The sequence below is a fragment of the Pogona vitticeps genome, chromosome 3 (assembly GCF_051106095.1).
Source record: "Pogona vitticeps strain Pit_001003342236 chromosome 3, PviZW2.1, whole genome shotgun sequence".
NCBI lineage: Eukaryota > Metazoa > Chordata > Lepidosauria > Squamata > Agamidae > Pogona > Pogona vitticeps.
Window position 1 is genome coordinate 233,609,880 of NC_135785.1, and position 15,543 is coordinate 233,625,422.

Consider the following 15,543-nt stretch of genomic DNA (forward strand, 5'->3'; position numbering starts at 1 on the left):
TTGCATTGGGAAAAATCAAGAGGTCCCAGTTCTGGTTGCTAGCTGGGAACAGCTCCTTGGCATCCTTCTGCTTTATCTCCATTTTGTTTCATTGCTCATTTAAAATGAAACAAAATAATTTTAAATTGTTTAATCTTTTGTTGCCATTTGTTCCTTGCTACTAGAGTTAAATTATGGGAACTTGTTATTTCTAGTGAAAAAAATCTCCTCTCCCACTTCATTGAATCTGTTTATGAAAAATCTGTTCTTTCCCATTTACTGGAACTTTAAACTCCCAGTCTGAAAGTTTGGAAATTAGAAAATAAGTCAATGTTGTGAAATTAGTTGCTTGTGTCAGAGAGACTGTAAAGATTTAGAATGTCAGCTTAAAGTTGCAGAGCTGCAAAAGCAGGAGTATTTCCCTTTGTTGTTGCTGGAGAGTAAGCAACTTGCTTTTCTTTACACTGGGTATAAGAGGCAAAGGAATCATACTAACCAGAAAGAGTTACATAACCTTGGGGATTACACTTGTTTTTCAGTTTCCCTTTAAATGGCCAAAAAAAGCAAATGGAAATTATCAGTACTTTGCACCAAGGGAGGAAGACGTGGAAGAAGAAGCTGAATCTGCATATACCGTGAATTTTGTCTTAGATTGGACCCTGGACCTCAAAGGCAGCACTCAAGGCTATGAAAATCCTGTGGAGAATATACCCCTTATTAATCTCACATCAGAGCTGTGTTATGCTGAGACTATCACAATGTCAGAACCTGGACAGCCCCCAGAAAATTTGCTGAATTAGCTGATATTAAAACAACTTCATGCTCAAGCTCACAGTACATCAAATGCAAAAGCAAATGAGAACAGGTCTGCTTGTCAACGTGAGACAAACAAAGAGGACAATCAGTTGAAGGTTGGCTATTTCTGATGTTGAAGGACATAGGACTTGTCAAATCCGACCTGTATGAATATAATAATCAATTAAGCATACTTACAGCGCCATGCAAAAAAAAAAAAAGGTTCACATTCTAGTTCAGGACTGGCAAAAGAATCTGCTCAAGGCCAGCAGCAGAGGCATAAAGCAATGGCAGTGAATAAGAAAAATAGAACAGTGATTAAGAAAAGGAGAAGGCAGAAATCCAAGAAATCCGGAAACATCAAAAATGTAAAGGGTAAATATTATAAGAAAATTAAATTTGAGAAACTTTTTAAATTATTTGAAAAAAAGCCTAAATAGAAAATGAAACAGGAGTCACACTAGAGTAATAAAAATGAGGCAGAAAGTGATAATGTCAAATATCCATCTGAACATACAGAAAGTGTGTTTTCTCCACCATCTCTATTTAGATCATGACTAATCCCAGGATTTAGACAAAGAAGACATGGTTATTTGTACTACTGAGGTCAGAGACACTAATGACAAAAACTGGAGAAAGTAGCAATTGGAACCTACAGTACTTCTGATCGGCAAAAACTTAGTATTCTCTAACTATCCTACATGAAAAGGATATATAACATGGCTACAGGACAAATTCTACCGCTTGTGAATTTTAGCTATCGAAACGTGGGATCTTTTCACAGTAGCTGATGGACTTCATGTGACATATTTGTACTATAACTGCATGAGAGCTCAAGTGCTGGTCACTTTCAGAAATCAAGGCTCAGCTGGTTTGGTATTAGATAACAGAGACTTCTTTGCTAAGATTGTGTACCAGATGTTTTAAGAACACAGCTCCTCCTTAGGCCATAGTACATGGACATTTATTTATTTATTTATTTAATTTATATCCCGCCTATCTGGTAGGGTGAGGACCACTCTAGGCGGCTAAATATATACATGAAAACCTTCCCAGTAGTGGAAGCTGATAGCCATAGGAACTTAATTGCTTTAGATCAGTGGTTCTCAAACTGGGGTCCCCATATGGTCTTGGACTGCAATTCCCAGAAGCCTTTACCACTTGCTTTTGCTGGCCAGGATTTCTGGGAGTTGCAGTCCAAGAACATATGGGGACCCAAGTTTGGGAACCACTGTTTTACATGATTCCCGAGAAACCTGCTCCTTTCATGAACACCCTGATAATAATAAACAGAAATCAGAGGATACAGGGAGTGTTCAAGAATTATGGCAAACATCAGTAATGGAGAGGAAATTTCCAGTCATAAGAAGTTAGTTCTTTTAGATTCTTCTTGTGGTTTGCCTTCCGAGGTTCTGGACAAAACCAAGATGAGCCAGGAAGTTTCAGGGGACAAACAGCCAAAGCAGTTATGGCACTACTGTAAGGATGGGATCACAGAGGATCTTAGTTTAGCTAAGAACATGCAGAGCAAGAAAAAAGATGCTCAGGAAACCTTAGGGATGTGAAAGGACAGACTATCTGGATCATCCACATTGCACTGGAAACAGATGGTTCCCTGAGGTTAAAGGAGAGATAAAACACAGGTGCAAGTTTAAGGTAAACTAATTTGAGGCTGTTCTTATCCCTTGAATCCATCTGTAAAGAATAGGAGATGCTATTTCAGATGCTTTGGGTAACTTGCAATTTTAATGCCAGCTAAGTAGGGAAACATATGGCACTTCGCAGCAAATTGAAGTGTGTGTGCAGACTCAGGGGAACAGCTTGAACCAACACAATCTGACACAGTTTCTCCACCACTACTTACTTTAACATAAGTTATAGTTTTGGTATTACAATAATACGGCATGTATATCACTCAATGAAAAATTCCTTTGTTCTTTTCCCTTGCAAGTGTCACCTATGATTTGTTAACCTACCGACATAGGTCCCTGAAAGTATACAGTTTGTGTTGATGTGTACATTATTATGTCCATATATTCTAAATTCTAAGCAGTACTACTTACAACTCCCCCTCTACAAAACATATTTTACAAGTTTCTCTCCTGCCAAGGCTATATATCTTGCAACATCCTGTTTCCCTAGGTGTGTATAAGTTTTAATATTATATCAAATGTACATAAGATAAAATCAGCAAAAATTCAGTGCATACTCCAGCATGACCAGTGATTTTATTTTAAAGAAATGCCTGCAATATGCACACTATAGTGTACAATGACTTCATTTTTACAAGAAAGCAGTGTACATAGATAATATTTCCCATTTCACTTTCTAAAGGTCTCACACATACAGTTCTTGGTATGGCACCTGATAGAACTTCTAAGCTTGCTTATATATATTCATTCATGAATGCTGTTAGTTCAGCAGATTCACAAAGGCGTTTCCCCCCCGTAGGACATTCTCAGCTATATACAATATATCATAGAAGTGAGTACACCCCCTCACATTTCTTAAACATTTTATTATACCTTTTCATGTGACAACACTGAAGAAATGCCATTTGGCTACAATGTAAATTAGTGAGTATACAGCTTGTATATATGCTACACACATATATAAACCATGTAAGTATGTATATAAAGTAATATATAAAGGCATGTGGCAGGGTTTTTCTCCCTTGCTTGCTAGTTTGGTGGAACTGAGTACTGTTTCTCAAGGGAGGCTTGAGGTATTTTAACTTGTCTTTTGTCCTTCTTTGTTTTTCATCCAAAATCCAGCATCAGAAAAGTATGTCCTTAAACATAAACCTAGGAGAAACTTATGATTAACTTAAATGTAGCCAGGAACATTCTATTATCCCCATTCCCTGTTAGAACATTTCACATTCATCCTAACTCTGCAAACACTACATCTATAGAAATAAAAATAGACCCTCTATCTAATGCCCACATTCTGTTAATACTTCATTGAAAAACATTGTTGAAGAGCATTAAGTAGTAATTCTGTGTAAGGTCATGGGGAAAAGAGTATTGTTTCTACTTTCCTGTCCAATTCTGTTCCCTTATTTTTTTTCCTTGCATAACAACAACTTCATATATTAAAGTATTGAGCTAGAGAGCTAAGATAAAATGTAAAGTATGAATACAACAAACATATTGGCTGAAGTCCAGTAGCAAGCTGCATCTAGAATAGGACCATTGGATTGATGGAACCTAGGGAGGAGTTGACTTAGCAAATCTCCGGTGACTCAATGGGTGTACTCTGGTTGCAGCATACCACTGGATTTTAGCCATTATTATTCACCTGTGAATTATGGTACTGTATACTCAACAATGAAGCTATAGCTAGAAACAAACCTAACTTTATCTTTGCAATAAATTCATGATGGCCCTGGGTTTAGATCAATGTAATGACCGTGCTGCCTCTAGCTCCCCTGTACAAACAGAAAGTTCAGCTACATAAACTGGATTGGCTGTGTTGTAAATATGACTGGATCAGTTAGACAAAGGTATGGAGGCCTCATGCATTTGATATTAAAATATCCTTAGAGAGGTTGGGACTGTGCTTTACTTGCATTTTGACAACCAACAAATAAAAGAGCAAAGTGATAATCTTGGATTGGACATTTTCCTACTCCATTCAAATAATGTCTCAATGAGGCATTGACTATGTTTTACTTGCATTTTTGAGAAGAGATAAAACAGTGGACTAGTAATCCTGGACAGAGGTCTGTGCTATTCCATTCAAATAGGAATAGAGTGTTTCATTTCCTTTTTTTTTTTTTTTTTGCATTCATGTCATTAAATTTAAGCCACTTTAAAACCTGAGCATGTATACAGCCAATCTTTAATGAAATGCTCTCAACTGCATTTCCTGTTATAAAATGTATGCTAATAAAACTATAATCTATGCAGCTTTCAATTCTTTCTTTATCTGGATTGTGCAAGACTCAAACTTTGTTTTAATGCCATGTTACTGTTCTGCTTGAAGAAGCTTTAGCCAAAGCACAGCTCAAAATATATCAACAAAATATCTAGAGGCCAAAAGGCATTGCATTCATTTTATTACTAGAAATTTAATCCTAGCTTTCTTTGAAGGTACACTTGCAACTTTCATAAAATGAATGCCTTTAGGCTGAGATTCCTCAATTATATTCTACCTCAAATTTTTAATCTTTGTTACAATTAGAAGTTTGCTATTCATTCTTATCTGTAGCCAATTCTGTTCTTTTGATATCTTCTTCATATCTCTTACATTTTTTTTAAAAGGTCATATAATCATATAATTAAACAAAGTACAATTAAGGAATTACACTTGAACTTGATCTTCCTTGACATGAACCATCTTCTGGTAGACAATAAATGCTGCATCTGTCCATAACCCACCCCACTTTTTCATATACTAGATGTCAGGACATGGAGGCTCTCTACAGGCAAGGAAATGTAGTGAGTGAAGCAGAAGGAGCAGGTTGGATGAATCAATTCATCTCCTCATCACTTTGTTGCCCACCAATGATGTGAAACTGGTAGAAGGGTCCTGCATGCTACTACAGGCCACAGTTGCTGAAAAGTATATGATGTGAAAGAGAAAGATCAGTTAGATTTACATACCTTCTTCCTGTCACATTTTCACGGTAAGGTACGCTACCTCTACTGTTCTCAATGGGACAGCAAGCCTTCCATGGTTTTTTCCATATGCTCACTGGTAGATGTAGCTGGATATTTTAAACAGGAGGTTGGTGTGTAACTGACATGGAAAGTATGCCTTCACCCTGCTTTATGTATTTATCAGTCATCTGTATTTGATCATTGTTCATGATAAAAGGTAGGGAAGCAAAAAAGTCATAGTTATTATTGGGATTTGTGGCTTAATGAGACAAACCTCAATGTCATAGGTGCACGCCCACACTGACCACTGCATGACTGCTCTCACTAAAGACATCCAGCATTCTGCAAGACATTTAATGTTGAGGCTGAGTGATTGTGTAATTTAGCATCAGGTGGACAATTGCTCAACGATGGTTTCTACGGGTTATCTTTCATGTACAAGTCGTTCTCCCTACCTGACGCTTTATCCTGAACTGATTTAGCAATCGGCTCAAGATAGGAGTGACTGGTTGTTTTCAAGAACAGTGGTTCCCAACCATGGGTAACCCAGATGTTCTTGGACTGAAATTCCCAGAAGCCTTCACCATTAGCTGTGCAGGCTGGCCAAGAACACGTGGGTTACCCAAGGTTTTATTTATTATTTATTCTAGAAGCTCTCCTCCTTGTACAAACTAAATACTCTCTTCTCTAGTAATTCAAGAGCTTTCATAGTGTAATCAAAGGAACTCATCTGAAGTCAGTATCTGCTACTAGATAAATGCTTGTTCAACCCCTGCATTGATGCTAATTGTAAGAGAAATGGGGATTTGGCACAATTTGTTTTCAGTAACTGATGTGCTAGGCAGGTATCTGATGTGGTAGGCATGAGTAAAGATGTATGAAAAGAAAAGTTGGCCATCTTTAGAAACTCTTTAAGAAACAGAAATCTGTTGTAGATCAGTTTCTAGGCAAAGCCATAAGGATGTTGGAAACCTATGAACTGAATCCGATTACAAGATGCCAAAGTCCAAGGAAGACTTGAACACATCCCTTTGCTTTCAAACTTGTTCATGAACTGCAGGGGTAAATCTAAAGATTCCACCTTTTAACTGTGTTTGTTTAAGGGGACAAGTTGATAGGGAATCATATAATTTCTGTTTTCCTCCCAGAGGAAATGTACCCTGTATCTGGAAGGATGTGTCATTTGGAAGTCCAAGCTCAGAGTCACTGCTGTCACTGAGGAGAAAATGCTGAGGATTATTGGAAGGGAATAGTTGTATAGCCTCAAGCCCCATTTGTGGGCTTCCTAGAGATATGTGGCTGGTCACTATAAGAAGCAGGATGCCTGACTATATGGACCATACGACTTCTCTTATTGTCCTGTGGAAGTTAAGCTGTGTTTTAAAAGATGCCAGTTCGGACAGGATCAAGGAATGGTAAGATGATCAAAGAAAGTCACAGCTAGTTTGTATGGGGATGGGGGAATGAAGAGTTCAGTCTGTGAAGGGTTCAGTCTTGCACAAAGCTGGGAAAATAACTTTGTAAAACTAATTAGTTTTACAATTATAATTCCAGAGGCCAAAATTTAGTTTGCTACCACTATGTGGACCGAAAACTCTCAGACGTACAAGCTAGATTCCGAAGGGGCAGAGGAACTAGAGACCAAATTGCTAACATGCGCTGGATTATGGAGAAAGCCAGAGAGTTCCAGAAAAATATCTACTTCTGCTTCATTGACTATGCAAAAGCCTTTGACTATGTGGACCACAGAAAACTATGGCAAGGCCTTAAAGAAATGGGAGTGCCTGACCACCTTATCTATCTCCTGAGAAACCTATACGTAGGACAGGAAGCAACAGTTAGAACTGGATATGGAACAACTGATTGGTTCAAAATTGGGAAAGGAGCACGACAAAGCTGTATATTGTACCCCTGCTTATTTAACTTATATGCAGAATACATCATGCAAAAGGCTGGACTGGAGGAATCCCAAACCGGAATTAAGATTGCCCGAAGAAATATCAAAACCTCCGATATGGTGATGATACCACTCTGATGACAGACAGTGAGGAGGAATTAAAGAACCTCGTAATGAGGGTGAAAGAGAAGAGTGCAAAAAACAGTCTGAAGCTCAACATCAAAGAAATAAAAAAACTAAGATCATGGCCACGAGCTGCATCACCTCCTGGGAAATAGAAGGGGAAGATATGGAGGCAGTGACAGATTTTACTTTCTTGGGCTCCAAGATCACTGCAGATGGAGACTGCAGCCACGAAATTAAAAGACGCCTGATTCTTGGGAGGAAAGCGATGACAGACCTTGACAGCATCTTAAAAAGCAGAGACATCAGCTTGCCAACAAAAGTTCGAATAGTCAAAGCTATGGTATTTCCTGTAGTGATGTATGGAAGTGAGAGCTGGACCATAAAGAAAGCTGACCGCCAAAGAATTGATGCTTTTGAATTGTGGTGCTGGTGGAGGCTCTTGAGAGTCCCCTGGACCTCAAGGAGAACAAACCTATCAATTCTAAAGGAAATCAAACCTGAGTGCTCACCCGAAGGACAGATCCTGAAGCTGAGGCTACAATACTTTGGCCATCTCATGAGAAGAGAAGACCTTGATGTTGGGAAAGTGTGAAGAGGAGAAGCGGACAACAGAGGATGTGATGGGAGGCAGTGGAAGATAGGAGAGCCTTCCGTGCTCTGGTCCATGGGGTCCCGAAGAGTCGGACATGACTAAATGACTAAACGACGACAACAATTGTTACATTTTAAAACTACCTCTTTATTGTCTATTTCTCAAAATAACTGAATTCTTTAATTACTTTTCTGTAAAAATGTCTGTATTCTACAAGCTATTGGCCAGTTATATAAAGTACACTTTCCTCATGTTCACCTCACTGAATTAATTACGCAAGCTACGTACTTCCAAGTTTTATTACTGTATTCAGAGAAAGATCCATTTGATGCTGCAAATATTTTACCAATTCCAGATATGTTCTAATGCAGGGAGAGGTCCCTGCCCAATCTATTTGGGAACAGAATTAAGCCAATAAGAATACTTCATGGCATCACTATCAGAGGTGGCTTGTCATCTCAGCTGGAGAGGGCAGCACTTTGATTAAAATTTTCACCATAAGACACAAGTGTTCAACCACGGGCCACTGGTGATAACTCTAAAGAACAAAAGTACTTAATATCTTACATATTGTCTTGGTTTATTCACTGATTACACTTGTGTTGTGTATCCAATCCAAATTAAATATGTTACATTTGTTCTATGTACAATTTCTTGCATTTTGTCTTTCATATTTTCTTCCTCCCCAGGGTATGAACTTCAATATCAGCTGTTAACTTTCATAAAATTACTACATGTCTATGTATTCCACTGCATGAAAAAGTATATTAGGGGAGAAACAAATTTTCTCCTTTCTTTGTGTCTACATGTAGAACAAAGTATTGACTCATAATAGTTCCTACATTTATCCCAGCAATTAGGATTTAAAAGAACAGAATATTTGTACTGGTGAATCAAATATGTATATGTTGCCTTTGATACTACTCACTTTTGAATTTGTACTCCTGAGAATATCAACATCAGGTTTAGGTTGACTTCAAATATTATCATTGGTTTAGTTGGCATTACTTTTATCACTTCAGTTAGCTCTTCAGCCTTTTTTGGACTGTCTATTTTATTCAAACTACTGTACAATATACTGACTGAAATAAACATATGTCTAGAGTCTATTTACAATCCAGTTACTGCTCAACATGTTCCTTCCATTCAGGCAGAGGTATTTTGGGGGGAAATCAGTGGCAGAGGGAGTTTTGGAGAAACTATGGCAAAGAAACTATAGCATTTGCTAAGCCTTTCTGGTTCAGACTAGCCAGAGCAGAAGGGAAACATGGGAGGTTTACATTCCTTCCCCTCTTCTCTCTCTCTCTCTCTCTCTCTCTCTCTCTCTCTCTGTGTGTGTGTGTGTGTGTGTGTGTGTGTGTGTGTGTGTCTCCCTGTGGGGGCAGTGGATGTATTGGTTTTCCTGTACACTTTTCTTCTGTTGACACCAAGAGAAGGTAGTTTGCCACCTGTGGGCTTTCTGTAGCTTCTCAGCTCTTTTTTCTATGTGTGCTGAAGAAATGATATGGCATAGGTTCCGTGTGGACATATCCCTGGAATGTTTTCAGAATGGAAAATCCTACGGACCTTCAGCCTCTCTCTCTGACTGCTCCCTTGGTTTAATTTATTACCATCATTTCCTTGATATAGATTTACTGCACAACAATCCAGCAGCAGTTAATTGCCCATTCTTCTGAGATGCTCAAAAAAGAAAGGGTAGACATTTCTGGAGTAGGACTAAACTGCTCCAGTACTCCTAAAGATAGAGAGGCAAAATGCCTTATTATTTATCCATGATGGCTTTCTCCCAGTCTAGAAGAATCTAAGGTAGGATCTCAATGGGAAAAACTTCCATATCTCTTAGGATAACTTTGTAGTTCAGTTGGATTATGTTGACAGAAAAGTGGACTATAAAACTCAGCATTATAAATACTGTATAAGGCTATTTTTCTCATCACTACTACTGCACAAATATTCATACTACTTCTAAAGTGGGTGTGCATTCATGTGTGTGTGTAAATGAAATTAGTGGAATTTCAAGTTATCCAGAGTGGGGAACTTTATCCTTTTGCTGACTGCTGCTTCCATGTATTTTAAAGGTGAAAGCCCCAGCATTTCCTACTCAAGTACTATAACTAACATGTAACACAAATATTTTACACTGTACTTAAGTAGAAAACATTTTCCACAAGACACCCCACATTTTGTGACAGGAAATAAAATCTATGTATCATAATTTTGAAGACCCATGTTACAATTCACATATTAATTTTATTCATCACCAACCTTGAAGTAAAATGTGACAGGGAAAACGTAAAATTGATAATCTCTGGTAAGTTAAAAGACAGATACTGACTTTTTCTGAAAGTACAGTTCCCTGCATTCAGACATAATGGGAACCTGTGGCTAATTTAGCATCAGAAACCTCTAAATTCCTCTTTCTGGCCACACTTAAGGAGGAAACTAGAAAAGGATAGGGTACGTAGCCTGTGAATTTAAACTGGAGGCATGGCTTTCTTCTTCTGTTTGAACTGGCCATATACTTAAGCCAGTGAGGATCTCATGAAGATTGACATAAAATCCCTAATAACCTGCTCCCCAATCAGGCTATAAGTCAAGTTGTTGTCTGTTTGGATCTTTGTGGTGAGAACAACAGGAACAAATAGTTCTGTTCTGATGAGTGGACCAACAAAACACTAAGCAAGCCCAAAGTATCAATGTTACTTTCAGTGTAAAGCGGGGATAGTAACAATTTTTGAAGACATGCAATTCTTTGTTGTGCTACAAGTACATTATCTGTAAGCTATGAAGGCTTACAGGCTGTATACAGCATGGCTTCATAAAGATAAAATCCTTGATCATAGCATGTCTGTCATATTATCTGTAAGGAGTGGGCAGTGGAGCAAGCCTTACTGGCCTCACTCCTAATTCACCAGACTGCACCACATACTTTCTGATGAAGTCTGAGCAGAGCTTGTATATGTACTATTTTATATAATTGGGCTCTGTGAACACCATCAGGAGCCAGATATTTGTAGATTTCAAAATAACATAGGGAGTACAATAACATACCCCTGATATGTGCATAGTCTCTATTTAAATTATCAGAGAAATGGGTGACATTCATAGGAAAAATCACAGAAAGATGCCTCATATTGAGTCAAAAACAGTTGACCCACCTAGATCAGTACCATCTGCAGTGACAGAGAATGGTTCTTCAGGGTTTTAGAGAGAGGTCTTACCCATCCGTACCTGGTGATGTTGGGAAATGGACCCAGAAGAATGCACTATGAATCATACTATCTGTCACTAAGCTGTAACCCTTTGCTCATTCAGAGCCTTAAATTAAGTGGAAACAAATCAGTCACTATTTTGTTCCAGGCATAGATCGTAAGTCTGCCTGGCATTCAAGCAGAAAAGGAACTGAAGTAGGAACGCAAGCAGAAAAGCAAGGATTCAGGTGAAATGCAGAACCTTGGACAGCTCCAAGTGGAGGCAGGGAACACTGAGAGTTTCTGAAATCAGGAGTGTTCTGATGAACCCTGGCCCTTTCAAATATTAAACAAACTGGTTCAGAATGGAACCACTTGGAAGAGCCACCTACTGTCTGCCATTGGACTGCCCTACCCACATATTTGGCATTTATTATGGAATTCTTCTTTCACCTAGAATGGAAAACTTTGCTCTATGTATGTGTGTGTTTGTGTGTGTGTGTTTGCTTGCTTATCCAGGATAATTCACTCTGTCCCCTTCCCCATTGGCTGTCTCTGTTAACTCTATGTTTTGAAGGGTCCTTGCCCAGTTTTCCATAGATTCACTACGGTGGCACAGAGGGGACTTTGCCACTGATACAGATTAAGAAATGCCATTCCTAGAATCCAAATAAGACAGAAGAGTCCTCAGGCTGCAGAAATGGAAGCTGTGGTAAAAGTGAAGCTCTCTTGGGTTTCTGGTGGAAGAGATGTCTTCCAGAATTTATACTCCCTCTCCTAACCCTCCTCTTCATCAAAGTCCTTTGCCTTATTTTCACTTCATGAAGCATCTGATGCAAGGTTTGTACCATATGCAAGATCCCAAGCATGGCACATCTACACATAAAATCTTTGCCTGGATGTTTCTCATGCCCCAAGTCATGGGATTTTGTGAATGGCTGCTAACACATTAAAAGGACTCTTATTTCCTTTCATATCTTATGTAACAAGTTGCAGTAAGTTGATTCTTCTAACCACCCACCAGCTTCTTCCCATAATGGACCTCAGAGCCACCCTGTCCCTCCTTTTCCCTGCTCCCAGCAGCCCCGGGAGAATATTGGCCAGAATATTAGCAAAGGCTACTTTTTAATGGAAGTTGCTGAACATCCAGTTGGTTGCTGAAGCACATCCAATAGACTAGTACCTTTTATGTCAATATAATATTAAACTGAATCAGCCCTGTTCAGGCCTCATAATTTGGGCAGAATTAAATCCTACTTTCACATTCCAACCTCCACATGTTCAAGAGTTCAGTTTGCACACACCAATTCATGTAGGCTTCCACTAGTAATCAAAAATGGACAGAGTTTGCAGCTTGAGACACAATATATGTTGAAAACCATGGATACATTTGAAAAATGATTGTGTCTAAATAGGTGTACATCTGAAAAGTAAATGTATATGACTAAAATGTGTGCATTTGAGAAGTGTACACAAATATGCTTTAATAAATGGAGAAAAACACTTTAGAAAAGTATATGCATTAAATCTGTACATTGGTGGGAGTGCACAAATGCACACAAATCTTTATGTGGTAGGGGGGAAAGAACTTGGATAAAACATAAAAGTTGGTGAAATTTTGTAAGACGTAACAATAATGAGACTGACAGATTTTTATTATCCAAGTTTCTGTATAAGTACTTAGTGTGCTCCATTTGATTAGGGTACAACTCACGTTATGGGCTCTATGTAAATGGGACCCTTGAATGCAGTGATATTGAATGTGGGCAATGAGCACAGCCCCAGTCTCCCCTTCACACATTAATTTCTTCCAAATGAATATCTGAATTGGGTTAGAGATGAACTAGCCACACCAACACTAGAGCTATCTCTGACAGCTGTGCACATAAGCATGAGATTTGTGAAGGCTGAAATTACCAGCACTTGTCGGCCCAAGGACTCATAGAGCACATTCTTGAAATAATTGCTTAAGTGAAGCACATTTAGGTGCTACATGAATAAAACTCCCAACAAAGATAAAGTCTGAACTGAATTCTTGCCAGTGGCAAAATTACAAAGCATGCAGACCTTTCTGTATCTAACAAGCTGAAACTCTAATTTCTGTGGCTGGATCTTCAATATATTGTCTAATTTTAGCTGTTGGGCTTGAAAGTTTATGCACTATTACCTAACAGAAATTAATGTCTCTCTGTTGTGTGTGTGTTTGTGTGTGTGTCTGTGTGTGTGTCTGTGTGTGTGTGTGTGTGTGTGTGTGTGTGTTTATTCTGCATACTCTTTCTCTGTGTGTCTTTCACTCATTCCATACTAATACACACTGGACACAATATACTGATGAATACTGTGTCCCTCACGCACACTTTTGGATGTGAACTTACATTAGATGTCAATAAACTTTCTAAAACAAAACTATATTCTGGCAACTCATACAAAAAGATGAAATCTGTACATGCATATTCTATATGTTTCCGTGCAGCCTACAGCAAAGGAATTCTGAGCACCAGGTATCTCTAGACAAACTCCAGGGCTGCAAGGTTAAGTGGAAAATAGAAATCCAATGACCCCTAGCTAGGTAAGTGAGCTTAATGACTTTGCTGCAGCCATATGTACACAGTAGAGCTGAGTATATTCCCTCCTGTGCTACAGCAAGAAAGAGAAACACCAAGCCAGTACAATTACTGTACCATGGATTTTAAAATGGAAGGAGATAAGTGAGCATAGGGAAGCCCTGCTGAAAGGGGTTAACAAGAGCATAAATACCCACAGGGCAGGTGGACAGAGAAAGAACTCAGCAGTCAGAGGCAGCACCACTGTTAGGTGTATCTGCCTTGGCTAAAGCTTTCCATCACAAACGCAAGGCAGATGAATTACTCTGTAAATCCTATTACTCCATGTGGATAAACCTTACATGCAAGTTAACAAGTTTGGAGAGCTGTGGAATAGATTCTGCTGAAAGGATATTCCCGGAGCAGAACACTCCCAGCTCATGAGATCTAAGAGAAGAAAAATATACACACTCTCTTAGGCTTGGCATTCAGAATTGCTCCTCACTCTTGCTTTCCTACTATACACTCAAAACATAAGAAAATTTAAAAATGTACCATATTCTGTCTTTCTGTATCCAGTGAAAAGTTGAGATCCATGTGGAAAAGACACACATGCATGTGTGTGCACATGCGCACATACACACACACACACACACACACACCAATAATGTGAATTCACAAGTATTCTTCCAGTCGTTAAATGAAAGGAAATGAACAAATTCATAGCAATGTCTACTAGTTACCAAGCCTCATTCTGGAAGAATAGAGTGAAAACTTTGCTTCTGTCATTAGCATTGTCAAAGAACTGCTCTCTGGGTATTTGAGGATAGTGCACCATCAGCTCTTTGTAAAGATTAAACACTTATTCTAAATCACATCCAGTAGTTTTATTGCTACGATATGCAGAAAGACCATATTCATGCACTCATGCACCCAACCAGCGAATAATTTTCATAGTAGGGCAGTTTTGCTATTTTAATAGAACATATTACAATAATACACATTGTTTTTCGGCTTTGAGAAGAGAGCAGAAATCTAGGCTCTCTCAGGTGCAGCTTCCCACCACCAACCACCCAGATCACATATGTATACACTAAAGACACCTCTTGTTCAAGACTAATCAAGGAAACTGAAAACAGGAAGTGGGAACATAGCAAAACAACACAGGATTAACCGCAAAAGGAAACATGCAAATTAAAGGAACCATTCTAAATTAAAATACTGTACTCTTTTTCAAACTATCCAAGCATTCTTTCATCAGAAATACATACTGCCACCAAAAGAGGCATAGTTTTTGCTGTAATGTTATGAGACACAGACCAAATGGCAAGAAATTAGTGTCTGAATTTCAGATTAGTGTCTGAATTTCAGAAGGAAGTGGGGGAAAGGAAAGGAGAAGGAGAAACACTTCCAAAGCCCCTTTTCCTAAAAGTTCATTAGCTGTGGGTTGGGTACTCTTTCCTTTCCTTCCATTGTTACGTTACTACACGAGTACTGTGTACTCAGTTTCACCAAGGGACAAGTTGCATGTGCCCCATCTTAGACTCACTTATTCTCATTCAAATGAAGCAAGGGAGGAAATAAGGTCATAGACATGGGCAGGGGAAAGGAAATTATCAAGAACTCTCTTGTTCATAACGAAGGGCTCAATTCAAGCTACTCCAAGAACATGAGTTATATTAAGTTGCATCGTTTAAGGGGTGCGGGATATTAGCTCTTGTAACAGCCTAGAAATGTCATTGTCTCTGGGCGGAGGTATCCTCTCATTTGCATAAGCATCTAGCGCACGGCTAATGGAGACTTTGAAAATCAAACT

General features: G+C 38.7%; 1 protein-coding gene and 1 long non-coding RNA gene across 6 annotated transcripts in view; one reads left to right on the top strand and one right to left on the bottom strand.

The window, feature by feature from the left end:
• The window catches only part of LSAMP (limbic system associated membrane protein), a 1,273,416-nt gene that overhangs the window by 546,541 nt on the left and 711,332 nt on the right, over positions 1–15,543 (bottom strand). The gene's annotated exons all lie outside the window — the stretch shown is intronic.
• LOC144588028 (uncharacterized) overlaps positions 1–15,543 on the top strand; it is a 93,188-nt gene that overhangs the window by 43,961 nt on the left and 33,684 nt on the right. The window lies entirely within an intron of this gene.